Below are 18,840 nucleotides of genomic sequence, written 5' to 3'. Positions count from 1 at the left end.
CCACTCAAAGACGGTCAGCAAGTCATGCGACCGCTGCCACCATCCCATTCCCCGCGGTCACAAGCTTCCCGACCGCGGCCAACCACCTATATCCCGCGGTCACTTCACTCCTGACCGCGGCCGGCCAACTCCGAATTAAAGCCCATATTTTTGAAGCCCAAAGTCATTTCTCAGCCTCAATTCCGGAACCCTAGAGACCATGGAGTATTGAAGACTATAAATACTTGTCATTTAGGTTGTTTTTAGAGAGAACCTTCATACTTTACAGAAACTTTTTTCCTTTAGCCGTTTTTATGCGCTTTTGTAGAAGAATGTTCAAGTCTGAGTTCTTCAATAGAGAATCTTTCTTTCATCTCTTTTCTTTACTGTTTTTGATTACTTTTATTAAAACCAATGATGATGTCGACCTCAGTTATGTATGAGTAGATCCCGAGTTGGGCTTAAGGTTCTCGAAATGGGCTCTCATAATCGATTGAGACATCTAGGTTTATAGATCTGGGATTTTAACTTTGTTCTCTGTTTATTCTCGTTCTTATTGTATTTATGCTTGATTGATCACCTAGTATCTGATCTAGATAGTTAGTGTTGCGAAAGTTTTCATTAAGTATCAGACCTAGAATGAAACAGGCGATTTTTCCGTAGGAGTGGAAACCTACCTGCGGCGAGATCGTGAGTATTGACAAGTCTTGTGCAGCTCTTGCGTTCTCTCCCTTCCAGGGCCAGAGTGGAAACCTACTGGTCAGGGTTGCGAGAAACAGTTGGTTATGATCACGACAGTGACATAGTCATACCGCCGTACTCTAGCTCTAGAACCCTATATATTGATATCCGTCAATCTCAATCTATCATCCCTAGTGTTAAAACCGATTATGATCCCTGTAGAGTTCCCGAAAGCTCAGCGTTTTTAGCCATAGTTTACAAACCAATCAATTTTTACTTGCTTATTTAGATCTGCATTTCAATTGCTTTAGTTCGATATTTTGCTTGCTTTACTTGCTTCCCATTCGATTTTTCTACTTGTTTTCTAGGATATATTTATTTGCTTTCTTTTGTTTTAGTTTAATCCGTGACAAACAACCAACCTCTAAAACCAATCTAGTCTAGGCATAAAGTTAGAAACCGTAGAAGAATACCAGGCACACAAATCTCTATGGATTCGATCCCTAAATACTACAACTAATTAGCTGTGCACTTGCGGCTTTCATTTGTTTTTGTTAAGGGTAAAACTTGTTCCCTCACGCAGTTGACACGCATCAATATTCACCCTATAATAAACAAAAAATAATGACAGAGGCCTTTCTCTTCATTGTTTTTCTAAGTTTTTCATTGATTTTTCATTCTAAGAGCTTCAAGCTGAAGATCTCGTCTTTGTACTTCGATATCGAGAAGTTTTCTCAACCTTATTATTTTAATACAATTATTCTTATGATGATTCTTATACATACCTTTTGTGTTTCATGCATCATGAGTATGTAGTTCGTAGGTTGAATGAGATCCATCGGTGGATAATTTGATATTGATTTGACGATTGTTTTAAAAAGGATGTTCATAAGGTAATTCATCTTTATTTGTTCTCAATGTATGATTACTTTACAACACATTTAGTAATCTGATCTAAGGGAAATAGAACCACAAAAGTGCGGCATCTATTTGCTGGAACTGGTATTTGCTGAGCGAGGCGTCTTCACCATCTAAAAGTCAAGTTAAGGAGTTTAGTGAAATTTATCATTACTTGCTCGCTTTAATGCATGGTTTCATTCTACAATAACCAACAATAGCAAAGTTTATTTGTTGCAAAACATAGTGGTCGAAGCCACGAAAGTGGAAAGACTATAAATTCATGTTTTGTGTTCAAGATGGTTTTTACTTAAATCCCTAACATATCATCTATCTCGGGAGAAAATCTTGCTTTTGTATCTCCATAGAAGGATTTTTGAACTGTCTAGTTTCTTATTTAAGCTTTACCTAGTGTCCAAAAGAATATCCACTTCACTTAGAGGTTTTCGAGACCTCATACAACTGCATGATCAAATAGTATGTGGATCAGGCGGATCCACCCATGCACCTACTTTGGCTATCTGGGTCTATTTATTGAAAGTTGTTTGTCATTATTGATTTACTTAATTTGAGAAACATATATGACATATAGACGATACTGTGAACTATTCAAAAGTTATCAGAAGCATTCTTAGCTCCCCATCAAACATTATCCATACATTTGTAACATAACTATTTAATACTCTAGGTGGAGCTTTATCTAGTTTAGTGATTTAAGTTCGAGAACTAAACTTAACCATCTGCCTGCCTGATTAACTAATTTGAAATTTATGTTTCCTTAAAATTAACCTAAGGCTTACCGTTTCCATCCATCAAACTTACATTGTTTGCTTAACTTTTAAGGTTTTAATTAATTCATAAATCCAATAGCTTTCATTTGTCTTTGCTTTACTTTACTTTTTGCATTCTTGTTGTGTCTCACTTCTATACTACAAAAAGGGAAGCAGTTTTAACCTTTGTTGCCAAATACTCATATATATATATATATATATATATATTTAAAAAATTGTTTATCTTAATCAACCAGTCTAAAGTTTCAAATATTCAAAATTAATTTATAATTATATTATACAGAATATGCTGGAGAGTGTTAGACTTATGTTTCTAAAATTTCAGTCCTATGTTTATTAATTTTTGCAAAACATACAAGATATCTATATCATTTAAAAAGATACAAACTTTATATTTCTGTGTCCAAACAGAAACAAATCTATACAATTAAAATGGAGCTATTTTAGTCTTTATTGCCATATACTCTCTATTTTCTTTAAAAAAACAATTATTTGGGGAAAAAAATTTACATTGACTAAGACGGATGTAGTACTAATTAGAAATAGAATTATATTTTATATTAAAAAATTTATATATCGAAAATAGAAAAATATCATACAAAGATGGATAGAATTTTGGTACGGAACAAATACAATTAGAAAAGAATAAAAAAAATAAAAAGTACATGTGACTTTTATTTCTTTCTGCAGGTGAGATGTCTCTATCTTCCATGTCTCTATCTTCCATGGGATATATATATATATATATATATATATAAAGATTATGAGAGAAGTTCTGTGAGTTTTATCATCATGCATTTATAAAATCAGACAACCTTTTTTTCAGTTTCAATGTTTCATTCTTTTCTAATTACAAGTTTTGGGTAAATGATAATCAGATACTTCCAAGATACTTTGTTAGCTTTATTACTTGATTCTCCATTTTCCATTATTTACTGGTCTTGCCTACAATAATTGATCTAAACAAATTCCAATCTAAAAAACTATTGTAGGCAAAAACAGAAATTGCAGAAAACAATAATGGAATTGGGGAGTCAAGTACTAGGGCTAATGAAATATACTATAAATCTATACATCTTTGAGAATAAGTATTCTATATTTTTATAATTCTTACATTATAAGCGTTATACATAATTATCATTTACATATATACAATTTTAATAAAGCGTTTGACATAGAACTATCTTTATAGCATATTTAATTAAATTTGAGAAATCGCATTGTAGGACCAATAAAAGTTTTATATAATTGATCAAAAAGTCTTCTTATTTTTAAAAAATTATATTATAAAATATATCAAGTTTTATGAATCAAATAGTAATTAAATGATATACAAAACTTTTAGCACAAAGTTGACAAATTCTTCTAAGATGTTCATATTGAAAAAGTGTTATTGAGTTTGCCACAAAATCATTTGTTTTGCTACTCTATCCAGTCGAATTGCTCGTCACTCTTCTACCATAAGATATGTGTGTGTGTATTTTTATTTTCCATATAATATTTATGCGTAATTTTGTTTTTAAGAAAATTACAGCATATATGGTCCAAACACATATCCAAATTAATTTTTTTTGTTAAAGACACTTGTGAGTTCTCCAATATTCATAAACGTCAAAATCTTCCTAGGAGTTGCTTCTATAGTTTCACGATAATTATTACAAATTGAATTTAAATTCAAATAGAAGGATGTTTAGCTTATAATTCTAGATATAAAAATTTAATTTGGTTATTTTGGGAAACATATCCCAGTAATATTTCTGATCCAAGAATTTAATTAAAGTATGATGATATTTAATAAAAAAAATTAAGATGAAAAATTCACTTACAACATATTTAAAAAGTTGCTTAACTGCAGATATAAAGTGGTTGGAAAGATGACAACCCCATTTAAAAACTTCTAAAACCAAACAAATTAAAAAAATATTATGAATTAGTTATTATGGTTGTTTATTATAAGACACATATTATAGGAAGTTTATAATATTTTCATTTTCCTTCTTTTTCAAGTTTGGTTTGCTCTCCAATTATTTGTATATTTATACACATTCCTAATTATTCATGGAATAAGACATCAATTTCCTCCTTTTCTTAGTTCTCTCTTTTGTTCACGGTTATATTATTCTATGATGATAAATGCCCTTTTCCAAAATGATGGTTATGGTAGGCTACGCCTTCGCGATCATGATTTTATTATAGATTCAGTTTCTTCGGATCATAAATATATAAAGATAGTTATCAGTGCTTATCTAGAATAACGATTATCGATGGTTTGTATATTTGTATCTTATTGACTATAGTTTTGTTAAAATTCTTTAGATAGGAAGATTTTTTTATATAAAACACAAATGATTTTTGACAAATTTATGATTATTTAATTGATTGTTAATCATATATGAGAAGCGATTATAAAACTTTTATTTTGTGATATAAGTTATTAAGGTTCTGATGTTATAAAAAGTTACTCAATATTTTTAAATATGCATTTTAAATATTTTTAATAAAATAAAAATAATAAAATAATAGGAAAACAAAATAAGTTTTTCATAAAAATCTAATTTCATAAATAGTTTATATATAAAAAAAGTAATATTCTGTTGTTAAAATATGGTCCTTCTTGCATTTTTTTTCCTGCAAAATTGTTCATTAAACTTTCATATTCAATAATTTCAACCATTGCTGTCTCAATCGATAACAAAGCTATACATTCAATCGTTCTTGTGACATGGTAGACCAAAAATAATTATAATCAGGTTCAACCTTGAAAAACTTCTTTCTGCAATGGAAACCAAAACATAAATGTGGTGTTAACGGTTATTTTAAAAAAATATATAATTTCCTTAACCAAAAACAATATTGTTTTTAAACAATATTATTTTAAAATATACCTTTAACCAATATTTTTTTTATAGAAAAATACATAATACTACCAAAAACCCTTACAAATATCATTATCTTATAAAAAACCTACAAATTTTTATAAATGTAGATATAAAAATTTAATTTGGTTATTATGTGAAACATATTATCCCACTAATATTTCTTGAATTTAATTAAATTATGATGATATTTAACAAAAAAATTAAGATAAAAAAACCACTTTCAATACATTTAACAAGTTGTTCAACCGCATAAATAAAGCAGTTGGAAAGATCACTACCGCATTTTAAAATTCCCAAAATAAAAAAAAATAAGAAACATTATGAATTAATTATTATGGTTGTTAATTATAAGGCTCATATTATTGGAAGTTTATAATATTTTCATTTTCCTTATTTTTCAAGTTTATTTTCCTCTCAAGTATTTGTATATTTATACATATTCCTAATTATTCGTGGAATAAGACATCAATTTCCTCTCTTTCTTAGTTCTTTCTTTATTCGCTACACATTATCAGCATGATAGTCTCTCTATCTGTTTATTCTTATACCAAAAGGTTATATCTAATTTATGTTTATGGTTATATTATTCTACGATGATAAATGCTATTTTTCAAAACGATGGTTATGGTAGGCTATGTCTTCACGATGGTGATTATATTGTAGATTCAGTCTCCTTGGATCATAAATATAGAAGGATAGTTATCAATGCTTATCTAGAATAACGATTATCGATGGTTTGATCTTTGTATCTTATTGATTATAGTTTTGTTAAAACTTTTTAGGTAGTAAGATTTGTTTATATAAAACAAAAATGATTTTAATATAATAAATTAGGGTTTTTGTGGTGGCTATGTTCAACCTAACTATTTTTGACAAAGGTAGGATTGTTTAATTGATTGTTAATCATATATGAGAAGCGATTATAAAACTTTTATTTTGTGATATAAGTTATTAGGGTTTTGATGTTATCAAAATTTACTCAAATTTTTAACTATGCATATATATATTTAAATAATAATAATGATAATAATAATAATAATAAGATAATAATTAAACAAAATAAAATTTTCATAAAACAGTCTAGTTTCATAAATAGTTTATATGAAAATAAAAAAACTAATAAAACTAATATTTTGTAAAATATGGTCTTTCTTGCATTTTTTTCCTGCAAAATTGTTGATTAAACTTTCATTTTTGATTTTTTCAACAATAGCTGTCTCAATCTATAACAAAGCTATCAATTCAATCACTCTTGTGACCTGGTAGATCAAAAATATTTTTTTTTAGCAGGTTCAACTTCGAAAAACTTCATTCAGCAGTGGAACCCAAAACGTAGGTGTTGACGGTTATTTTTTTCTTTCTAAAATATAATTTCATTAATAAAATACTATATTCTAAAATATACCTTAACCAATATGTTTTTAGAGAAAAATCCATAACACTACCAAAAACCTTTACAAATATCATTATCTTATAAAAAAACCTAAAAATGTTTTTTACTTATATATATCCCCAATAAAACAAATTTAACTAAATATGCCTCCAAAATTTAGATGTCCTAATTCGTCACATGTCTTGCTTGTGCTCTGGGCCAGTCCTGGTGCTAGTGGAATATATAGGGCCTGTTCGTTTGATCGACGCCAGCGACACATGAATTTTGGAGACGCGCGACAACTTCATCTATCGATAACAACCGTTAAAAACTTAAAAAGGTAACCGCAGGAAGTCGCTGATTTTTACAGCGTCCACCGGCAACACCATCAACATTGATCAAAGTAAACGCAGCGTCATCATTTCTTTTCACTTCCGTTGAGTTTGCTTCCTTCGGTGTCTATTTTTATTGCCGCAGAACTTAGTCGCAGCGGCGACTTAACGAACAGGCCCATAATATTAGAGTTGTTAGGTAAAACGTTTCTTTATACTGATTTTGTATTCATCGGGTTTGGTGTTGGTTGATTGAATTAACTTAACCTATATTTAAATATTGCATAATTATTATGATATAGTTTGTGAAGCAAAGCAATTATTGCCTCATCATTCAGGCATACATAATTAGGATTTGATTGCTTTTGTCATATAATATATAAGATATGGAGATACATGTCTTACTTTGATCTGTTCAGCAACTGTCAATTGCAACTGATGTGTGCTAAAATCACCTAAAGCATTTGTGAATGTAAAATAAAGCAGATTAAAAACTTGATGGCCGATATAGATGAATAGACTTTTGAAAAACGATTTGCTTATAAGTTGCACAGATTATTCTGTTATCAAATATGCAGTGTTATTGATGGTTAGAAAAAGTCTTATAGCTTTCTTTTTCCATTCTCTATCATCGTTAATAAATGTTGATTATGTGAAAAGATTTGTGACTGTGGAAGATTTATTCTCTCCTCATAATTTTGAGAAAGGAGAACAATACGACCACTTTGATATACCAATTTCATCGTCCACCACTCGATTTAAGGTACGCAAATTAATATTATTCGGTTTAGTTTAAGTTTCAATATTTAACCATAATGTATTCACAAGTTATTTAGAGTGAATAAAACAAAGACATGATCACTAGAATGGGATATCACTAAAAGCTTGTTGCTTAAAGTTTCTTTCAAAAACTTGGATTACCACTAGAAGTGAGAAGATAAAGAAGGTAATATGCAAAAGATATATCCCTTATGGGGCGACAAAATAAGCTAGTGTGAGTACAAAATGAGGTAGTACAAAGTATTATTAAAAGCTCCGGAAAAGCATATATATTTTCCCATGGAAATACTATTTTGAGGAATACTATAAGAATTGAAGAATCATTTTGTTGTTCTAGAGTGTTCTTCTTAGTATGGGGATGCAGAGAATTACAAGGTATCTAGGTACATGACATCAAATACTAGAGCACAATGTTTGATTATACACAATTTTGTTGATTCTCAAGGAATTTTAATAAGATGGTATATAGAATAGCAAAAAGAGCCTATTTGATCCAAGTATTCCTTTTATTCTTCTTTTATATGAAAGTATAAAATAATATTAGATTTGAATAAAAAGAAATCAAACATTAATCTAAAACCTAGCATGTGGGCATCCGGAAGACTCTACGATAGTATGATATTGTCTGCTTTCGACTTAAGTGCTCAAGCTCGCACATAATCATATGATACCCAAGTGTTCAAGCTCTCTGTTTGTGATCCTTTCCAAAAGGCTTATTACATCATTGGACTTAACTTATATATTATACCATTACTATCTAGATTTCTGATATATATATATATATATAGAGCACAATGTTTGATTATACGCAATTTTGTTGATTCTCAAGGAATTTTAATAAGATGGTATATAGAATAGCAAAAAGAGCCTATTTGATCCAAGTATTCCTTTTATTCTTCTTTTATATGAAAGTATAAAATAATATTAGATTTGAATAAAAAGAAATCAAACATTAATCTAAAACCTAGCATGTGGGCATCCGAAAGTTTGTGTCTTAATCAACCAGTCTAAAGTTTCAAATATTCAAAATTAATTTATAATTATATTATACAGAATATGCTCAAGAGTGTTAGACTTATGTTTTTGGAATTGCAGTCCTATGTGTATTAATTTTTTTAAAAATGCAAGATATCTATAACATTTAAGAAGATACAAACTTTATATTTCTGTGTCCAAACAGAAACAATCTATACAATTAAAATGGAGCTATTTTAGTCTTTCCTGCCATATACTCTCTATTTTCTTTTTGAAAAAAACAATTATTTGGAAAAGATTTACACTGAACAAAACTGATGTAGTATTAATAAAAAAGAGAATTTTATTTTATATTAAAAACTTATATATAAAATAAATATATCTAAAAAAAAAAAAAATCTCATACAAATATGGATAGAGTTCTGGTACAGAACAAATACAATGGAAAAGAATAAAAAATAAAAGGAAAATAAAATAAAAAGAACATGTGGCTTTTATTTCTTTCTGCAGGTGAGATGTCTCTATCTACCATTGGATATATATATATATATATATATATATATATAGAAAATGATTATGAGAGAAGTTCTGTGAGTTTTATCATCATGCATTTATAAAATCAGACAACCTTTCTTTTCAATTTCAATGTCTCATTCTCTTCCAATTACAAATTTTGGGTAAAAGATAATCAGAAACTTCCAAGATACTTTGTTAGCTTTATTACTTGATTTTCTATTTTTCATTATTTATTGGTCTTGTCTACAATAATTGATCCAAAAAAAAGTTTCAACCTAAAAAATTAGGCAAAAACAGAAAATGCAAAAAAAATAATGGAATTGGGGAGTCAAGTAATAGGGCTAATGAAATATACTACAAATCTATGCATCTTTAAGAGTAAGTATTCTATATTTTTATAATTCTTACATTATAAGTGTTATACATAATTATCATTTACCAAGTAGATACAAATTTTAATAAAGCGTTTGACATAAAACTATCTTTATAGCATATTTAATTAATTTTGAGAAATCGCATTGTAGGACCAATAAAAACTTTATATAATTGATCAAAACCTCTTCTTATTTAAAAAATCTATACTAAAAAATATATCAAGTTTTATGTATCAAATATTAACTAAATGATATACAAAACTTTTGGCACAGAGTTAAAAAATTCTTCTAAGATATTCATATTGAAAAAGTGTTGTTGAATTTGCCACAAAAGTGCTACTCTATCTAGTTGACTTGTTTGTCACTCTTCTACCATAAGACATGTGTGTGTGTATTTTTATTTTCCATATAATATTTATGTGTAACTTTTAAAAAAAAACATTTCAGCATATATGGTCCAAACACATACCCAACTTTTTTTTTAAAACAATTATCCTAAATGGAGCACTTATTAAAAATTAATTTCTTTTTGTTAAAGACACTTGTGAGTTCTCCAATATTCTTTATTTATTTTTATAATTCTTATATTATAATCGTTATACGTAATTATCATTTACCAAATATAGAAAATTTTATTTAAGCATTTGACATAAAACTATCTTTCTAGCATATTTAATTTAATATGAGAAATCGCATTGTATGACCAATAAAAACTTCATATAATTGATCAAAAAGACATCTTATTTAAAAACCTATATAACAAGTATGTCAAGTTTTATGAATCAAAAATTAACTAAATGTTATACAAATAAATTTGTTTTTGTTAAATACACTTATAGAAAATTCAATAAGTAAAAAAATTATAAAAAAGTTTAAATGAAAATGTATACGATACTAATTTACCTTTTTGATACAATTTCTACTTGGCTGTCTAGACATCTGTTGATGGCAAAAATATAATAATATTTTTAATATGTAAGCCACAAATAATATGAAGACGATATGCATATACACATATACAATGATATAAACTTAATATGTAGAAATTAATATATATATATAACCTGGAGATAACCTTCACATGTGATATAGTGAGTTCTCCTATATTCATTAACTCCAAAACCTTCCTAGGAGTTGGTTCTATAGTTTCATGATAATTGATACAAAATTGAATTTAAATTCAAATAGAAAGATGTTTAGCTTGTAAATCTAGATATAAAAATTTAATTTGGTTATTATGTGAAACATATTATGCCACTAATATTTCTGATCCCAGAATTTACTTAAAGTATGATGATATTTAACAGAAAATTTATGATAAAAAATTCACTTACAACATATTTAACAAGTTGTTTAACCGCATAAATAAAGCGGTTGGAAAGATCACCACCCCATTTTAAAATTCCCAAATAAAACAAGTTTAAGAAATATTATGAATTAATTATTATGGTTGTTAATTATAAGGCTCATATTATTGGAAGTTTATAATATTTTCATTTTCCTTATTTTTCAAGTTTAGTTTGCTCCTAAGTATTTGTATATTTATACATATTCCTAATTATTCGTGGAATAAGACATCAGTTTCCTCTCTTTCTTAGCTCTTTCTTTATTCGCTACACATTATCAGCATGATAGTCTCTCTATCCATTTATTCTTACACCAAAAAGGTTAAATCTAATTTATGTTTATGGTTATATTATTCTACGATGATAAATGTCATTTTCCAAAACGATGGTTATGGTAAGCTATGTCTTCGCGATCATGATTACATTGTATATTCAGTTTCCTTGGATCATAAATATAGAAGGATAGTTATCAATGCTTATCTAGAATAACGATTATCGATGATTTGATCTTTGTATCTTATTGATTATATTTTTGTTAAATTTTTTTAGATAGTAAGATTTGTTTATATAAAACAAAAATGATTTTAATATAATCAATTAGGGTTTTTTTTTGTAGCTATATTCAACCTAACTATTTTTGACAAAGCTATGATTGTTTAATTGATTGTAATATTTGATTTAAAACTTTTATTTTGTGATATTAGTTATTAGGGTTTTAATGTTATAAACAATCATTAAACTTTCATATTCCAAATCTCAACATTTGGGTATGTTGCTGATTCTAGAATGGAATTCAATTCGACATGAATGGATCCGAAGTATCATCATCTCGAGGGGGAGAGTTGAAAAATCTCACAATCCAATATTAGTGAAAAATCTAGAAAATTTCTTACCAAAATGCATTTGAGAAATCTTTTAAAGAAAATTATATAGGTCTTAGATTAATCATATTGAGACAATGAGTGAAAAAAGCATTAAATATCTTCAGATTATGAGTATTATCCAGGGAAGTAAAAATATTTCGGAAGAACTACCTGCATTTTCTACTAGATTGTACTATACAATGAATTAGTATAATGGAGATAAGTAAAATAGTAAGCCAGAAGTTTTCTGAAAATCTTACTGTTTTGACATGATCTGGTTAGGTCATTCCGGTTCAATAAAATGCAAAACAAAATCAGAAATTATATGGTCGTTTGATATATTTTATATTTTACTGTTTTTTAATAAAGTTTTTAATATTTTATATATATGCAATTTTTATTCGATTTTATGCTTTTTGATGTAGTTTTCTCGTATTTGTAGTTTTAAAGTTTTAATATGTCAAATTATCAAAAATTATCAAGTTTTAACCACATACAAGACATATTTCCAAGTCAAAAAGATCAGCCAAGTACCAAAAAGTAAAAAAAAAAAATAGATTTTCTCAAGAAGACTGCAATTTGGCATTAGAAGTTTTATGTTGGACAAATGCTTCCCATTGACAGATCGCGTTAAGATTTGGTACCCCCAAGGATTTGAGTCATCCTTGTTATGGAATCAGTTTGAAGTTATTTGGACCAACATTCAGGAAGATACATCGGTTTATTAAAAACATGTCTGAATTTGGCACAAGCCTGGCCAAATACTTCTTTTCCAGTTTAATGAAACCTAGTTCAACTTTATATATATATATATATATATATATATATATATATATATATATATATACTTTTTAAGCCTCAGTAGACAGATATTCACCCTATAATAAACAAAAAATAATGACAGATGCCTTTCTCTTCATTATTTTCTAAGTTTTTCATTAATTTTTCATTCTAAGAGCTTCAAGGTGAAGATCTCATCTTTGTACTTCGATATCGAGAAGTTTTCTCAACCTTACTATTTTAATAAAATTATTCTCATGATGATTCTTATACATACCTTCTTTGTTTTATGCATCATGATTATGTAATTCATAGGTTGAATGAGATTCATGGGTGAATAATTCGATATTGAATTGATGATTGTTTTAAAAGGATGCTCATGTGGTTATTCATCTTTATTTGTTCTCAATACATGATTACTTTACAACACATTTAGTAATCTGATCTAAGGGAAATAGAACCACAAAAGTGCGGCATCTATTTGCTGGAACTAGTATTTGTTGAGCTACGCGTCTTCACCATCCAAAAGTCAAGTTAAGGAGTCTAGTGAAATTTATCATTACTTTCTTTCTTTAATGCATGGTTTCATTCTACAATAACCAACAATAGCTAAGTTTATTTGTTTGAAAAACATAATAATTGGGGCTACGAAAGTGGAAAGACTATAAATTCATGTTCTTTATTTAAGATGGTTTTTACTTAAATCCCTAACAAATCATCTATCTGGGGAGAAAATCTTTCCTTTGTATCTCCATAGAATATTTTTGAACCGTCTTGTTTCTTATTAAGCTATATCTAGTCACAAAAGAATATCTACTTTACTTAGAGGTTTTCGAGAACTCATACAACTGCTTGATCAAAGAGTACAAGATCAGGCGAATCCACCCATGCTCCTACTTTGGCTATCTAGGTCTATTTATTGAATTTTGTTTGCAGTTATTTATTTACCTCATGGGAGAAACATATATAACATGCAGACGATACTATGAACTATTCAAAAGCTATCAGAGGCATTCTTAGCTATCCGTCAAATATTATACATCTGTAACATAACTATTCAATACTCTAGGAGGAGCTTTATCTAGTTTAGTGATTTAAGTTCAAGAAATAAACTTAACTATCTGCCTGCCTGATTATCTAATTTGCAATTTATGTTTCCTTAAAATTACCCTAAGGGTTACCATTTCCATCCATCAAACTTACATTGTTTGCTTAACTTTTAATCTTCTAATTCATTCATAAATCCAAGAGCTTTCATTTGTCTTTGCTTTACTTTACTTTTTGCATTCTTGTTGTGTCTCACTTCTATACTACTAAAAGGGAAGCACTTTTAATCTTTGTTGCCAAACACTCATATATATATTTTTTATAAAAGTTTTTTTTTATCTTAATAAATCAGTTTAAAGGTTCAAATATTCAAAATTAATTTATAATTATATTATATAGATTATGCAGGAGAGTGTTAGACTTATCTTTTTAGAATAGCAATCCTTTGTGTATTAATTTTTTAAAACATGCAAGATATCTATACCATTTAAGAAGATACAAACTTTATGTTTTTGTATCCAAACAGAAACAAATCTATACAATTAAAAGGGAGCTATTTGTAGTCTTTCTTGCCATATACTCTCTATTTTCATAAAAAAACAATTATTTGGAAATTTTTTTTACATTTACCAAGACTGATGTAGTATAAATTAACAAAAAAGAGAATTTTATTTTATATTAAAAAACATAAATATAAATAAATATATTTTAAATGGACAAATATCATACAAATATGGATAGAGTTCTAGTATGGAACAAATACAATTGGAAAAGAATAAAAAAAATATAAGGAAAACAAAATAAAAAGCATATGTGGATTTTCTTTCTTTCTCCATGTGAGATTTCTCTGTCTTCAATGGGATATATATATAATGATCATGAGAGAAGTTCTGTAAGTTTTATCATCATGTATTTATAAAATCAGACAACTTTTCTTTTCAATTTCAATTTCTCATTGTCTTCCAATTACAAATTTTGGGTATATGATTATCAGAAACTTCCAAGATACTTTGTTAACTTTATTACTTGATTCTCCATTTTCCATTATTTACTGGTCTTGCCAACAAGAATTGATCCCAAAAAAAAAGTTCCAATCTAAAAATAATTATTGTAGGGAAAAACAGAAAATGCAGAAAAAATAATGGAATTGGGGAGTCAAGTACTATGGCTAATGAAATATACTACAAATCAATGCATCTTCAAGAGTAATTATTCTATATTTTTATAATTCTTACATTACAACACATAATATCATTTACCAAGTATATACAAACTTTAATAAAGCATTTGACATAAAACTATCTTTATAGCATATTTAATTAAATTTGAGAAATCTGTAGGACTAATAAAAACTTTATATAATTGATCAAAAAGTCTTCTTATTTAAAAAACTTATATTATAAAATATATCAAGTTTTATGAATCAAATATTAACTAAATGATATACACACATTTTGGCACAAAGTTGACAAATTCTTCTAAGATATTCATATTGAAAAATTGTTGTTGAGTTTGCCACAAAATCATTTGTTTTGCTACTCTATCGAGTTGACTTGCTCGTCACTCTTCTACCATAAGAAATATGTGTGTATTTTTATTTTTCATATAATATTTATGCGTAGTTCTTTTTTAAGAAAATTTCAGCATATATGGTCCAAACACATAGCCAATTTTTTTTTTTTAAATGTTATCTTAAATGGAGTCCTTACAGAAAATTAATTTGTTTTTATTAAAGACTCTTGTGAGTTCTCCAATATCATTAACTCCAAAATCCTCCTAGGAGTTGCTTCTATAGTTTCACGATAATTAATACAAATTGAATTTAAATTCAAATAGAAGGATGTTTAGTTGTAAATCTAGATCTAAAAATTTAATTTGGTTATTTTGTGAAACATACTATCCTACTAATATTTCTGATCCAAGAATTTAATTAAAGTATGTTGATATTTAATAAAAAAAACTTAAAATAAAAAATTCACCTACAACATATTTAACAAGTTGTTCAACCGCAAAAATAAAGTGATTGGAAAGATCACCACCACATTTTAAAATTCCCAAAATCAAAAAATTAAAAAAATATTATGAATTAGTTATTATGGTTGTTCATTATAAGTCTCATATTATAGGAAGTTTATAATATTTTCATTTTCCTTATTTTTCAAGTTTAGCTTGCTCCCCAAGTATTTGTATACTTATACATATTCCTAATTATTCGTGAAATAAGACATAAATTTTCTCCTTTTCTTAGCTTTCTCTTTTATTCGCTTAACGTTATCCACATGATAGTCCCTCTATCTATTTATTCTTACACCAAAATATAATATTTAATTTATGTTTATGGTTATATTATTCTATGATGACAAATGCCTTTTTCCAAAATGATGGTTATGGTAGGCTATGCCTTTGCAGTCATGATTTTTATTGTTGATTCAGTCTCCTCGGATAATAAAAATAGAAAGATGGTTATCAATGCTTATCTAGAATAACGATTATCGACAGTTTGATCTTTGTATCATATTGATTATAGTTTTGTTAAAATTCTTATGATAAGAAGATTTGTTAATATAAAACAAAAATGATTTTAAAATAATCAATTAGGGTTTTTGTGGTATATATGTTCGACCTAACTATTTTTGACAAAGTTATGATTGTTTAATTGATTGTAATTAGGATTTGATTTAAAAATTTTATTTTGTGATATTAGTTATTAGAGTTTTAATGTTATAAACAATCATTAAACTTTCATATTCCAAATCTCAACAGTTAAAAGAATCTAATATAAAATACATGACCCACGTTGGGTATGTTGCTGATTCTAGAATGGAATTCAATTCGACATGAATGGATCCAAAGTATCATCATCTCGAGGGGGAGAGTTGAGAAATCCCACAATCCAATGTTACAGAAAAATCTAGAAAGTTTCTTACCAAAATGCATTTGATAAATCTTTTAAAGAAAATTATATAGGTCTTAGATTAATCATATTGAGACAATGAGTGAAAAAAGCATTAAATATCTTCAGATTATGAGTATTATCCAGGGAAGTAAAAATATTTCGGAAGAACTACCTGCATTTTCTACTAGATTGTACTATACAATGAATTAGTATAATGGAGATAAGTAAAATAGTAAGCCAGAAGTTTTCTGAAAATCTTACTGTTTTGACATGATCTGTTTGGTCATTCCGGTTCAATAAAATGCAAAACAAAATTTGAAATTATATGGTCGTTTGATAAAGGTTTTAATATTTTATATATATATGCAATTTTTATTCGATTTTATGCTTTTTGATGTAGTTTTCTCGTATTTGTAGTTTTAAAGTTTTAATATGTCAAATTATCAAAAATTATGTTAAAGAGAGCCAAAAACTATTTAATCACATACAAGACATATTTCCAAGTCAAAAAGATCAGCCAAGTACCAAAAAGTAAAAAAAAATGTAGATTTTCTCAAGAAGACTGCAATTTGGCATTAGAAGTTTTATGTTGGACAAATGCATCCCATTGATAGATCGCGTTAAGATTTGGTACCCCCAAGGATTTGAGTCATCCTTCTTATGGAATCAGTTTGAAGTTATTTGGACCAACATTCAGGAAGATACATCGGTTTATTAAAAACATGTCTGAATTTGGCACAAGTCCGGCCAAATACTTCTTTTCCAGTTTAATGAAACCCTAGTTCGACTTTATATATATATATATATATATATATATATATATATATATATATATACTTTTTTAGCCTCAGTAGACAGATATTCACCCTATAATAAACAAAAAATAATGACTGATGCCTTTCTCTTCATGATTTTCTAAGTTTTTCATTAATTTTTCATTCTAAGAGCTTCAAGGTGAAGATCTCGTCTTTGTACTTCGATATCGAGAAGTTTTCTCAACCTTACTATTTTAATAAAATTATTCTCATGATGATTCTTATACATACCTTCTTTGTTTCATGCATCATGAGTATGTAATTCGTAGGTTGAATGAGATCAATGGGTGGATAATTCGATCTTGAATTGATGATTGTTTTAAAAGGATGCTCATATGGTTATTCATCTTTATTTGTTCTCAATGAATGATTACTTTACAACACATTTAGTAATCTGATCTAAGGGAAATAGAACCACAAAAGTGCGGCATCTATTTGCTGGAACTAGTATTTGTTGAGCTAGGCATCTTCACCATCCAAAAGTCAAGTTAAGGAGTCTAGTAAAATTTATCATTACTTGCTTGCTTAAATGCATGGTTTCATTCTATAATAACCAACTGATAACACCGTATTTTAACCACTTTTATGGATCGATTTGAAATACTTTTTCTCTGTTTTTTATTGCTTTCAAGTACTTTTATACGTCTTTCTAGTATTTGTAGTTCCAAGACTCTTTTCAGGAAATTTAGGGAAAAAAGCTTAACAAAATGGATAGAAGACCAGATTTTCAGCTCAGAGTCAAACCGTAAGAAGTTCACCCCCGATTTAAGGCCTTCTTACCGTCTGATCCAGCTCAAATTTGTAGATATCATAGATGGAAGTATCAGCTTTCCAGCACACTTTACAGCTTGGCAATCCAACGGTTCAATCAAAAGATACACGAAGAGCAAGATTTCCCGTAAACTAGCCGGCAAGCACTTCCACCCACGGACAACAGCCATTTCACCACGGTCAGAGGCTTCCCAATCGCGGCCAAGCACCCATTCCCTGCAGTCACGCACATCCCGACCGCGGCCAGCCAACTCCGAACTCGAAGGCCCATTTCTGAAGCCCAAAATGATTCCCTCATTTGGAGAAACCCTAAGTGACGCCCAGAGATGTCTTGAGCACTATAAATACATGTTTTAGGAACCCTAATTCGTATCACTTCATATGCTCTTATTATTTTAGAATAATTTTTAAGTTTTAGGTTTAGGGTGAGAGAGATCTATCTCTTGAACCCTTGTTCTTTCTTTTTCAATTTCGATTATTTTTTTTTTTGACATCTTTCAATTTCGATTATTGCTCTACTTTTTAATACTATGTTTTTGATTTCGTTCATCATGTCTGAGTAGTTTTATTGTTGGGTCTAAGTGATTTTCGATGGGGATACATATGTTCAATGAGGATTCCATGAGCTATTGAAGCCGAATTTTTAGAACCTTTTCTTCTGAATTTATTTTTAATGCATAAGAGTAGCATCATGAACTACAATCTGATCCAGATGCTTGGTGACACGAAAGTGTTCATCCGGTGTC

The sequence above is a fragment of the Eutrema salsugineum genome, unplaced genomic scaffold (genome assembly GCF_000478725.1).
Source record: "Eutrema salsugineum unplaced genomic scaffold, Eutsalg1_0 scaffold_7, whole genome shotgun sequence".
NCBI classification, from domain to species: Eukaryota; Viridiplantae; Streptophyta; class Magnoliopsida; order Brassicales; family Brassicaceae; genus Eutrema; species Eutrema salsugineum.
The sequence above is the reverse complement of the archived record's forward strand: the minus strand, read 5'-3'. Positions refer to the sequence as shown.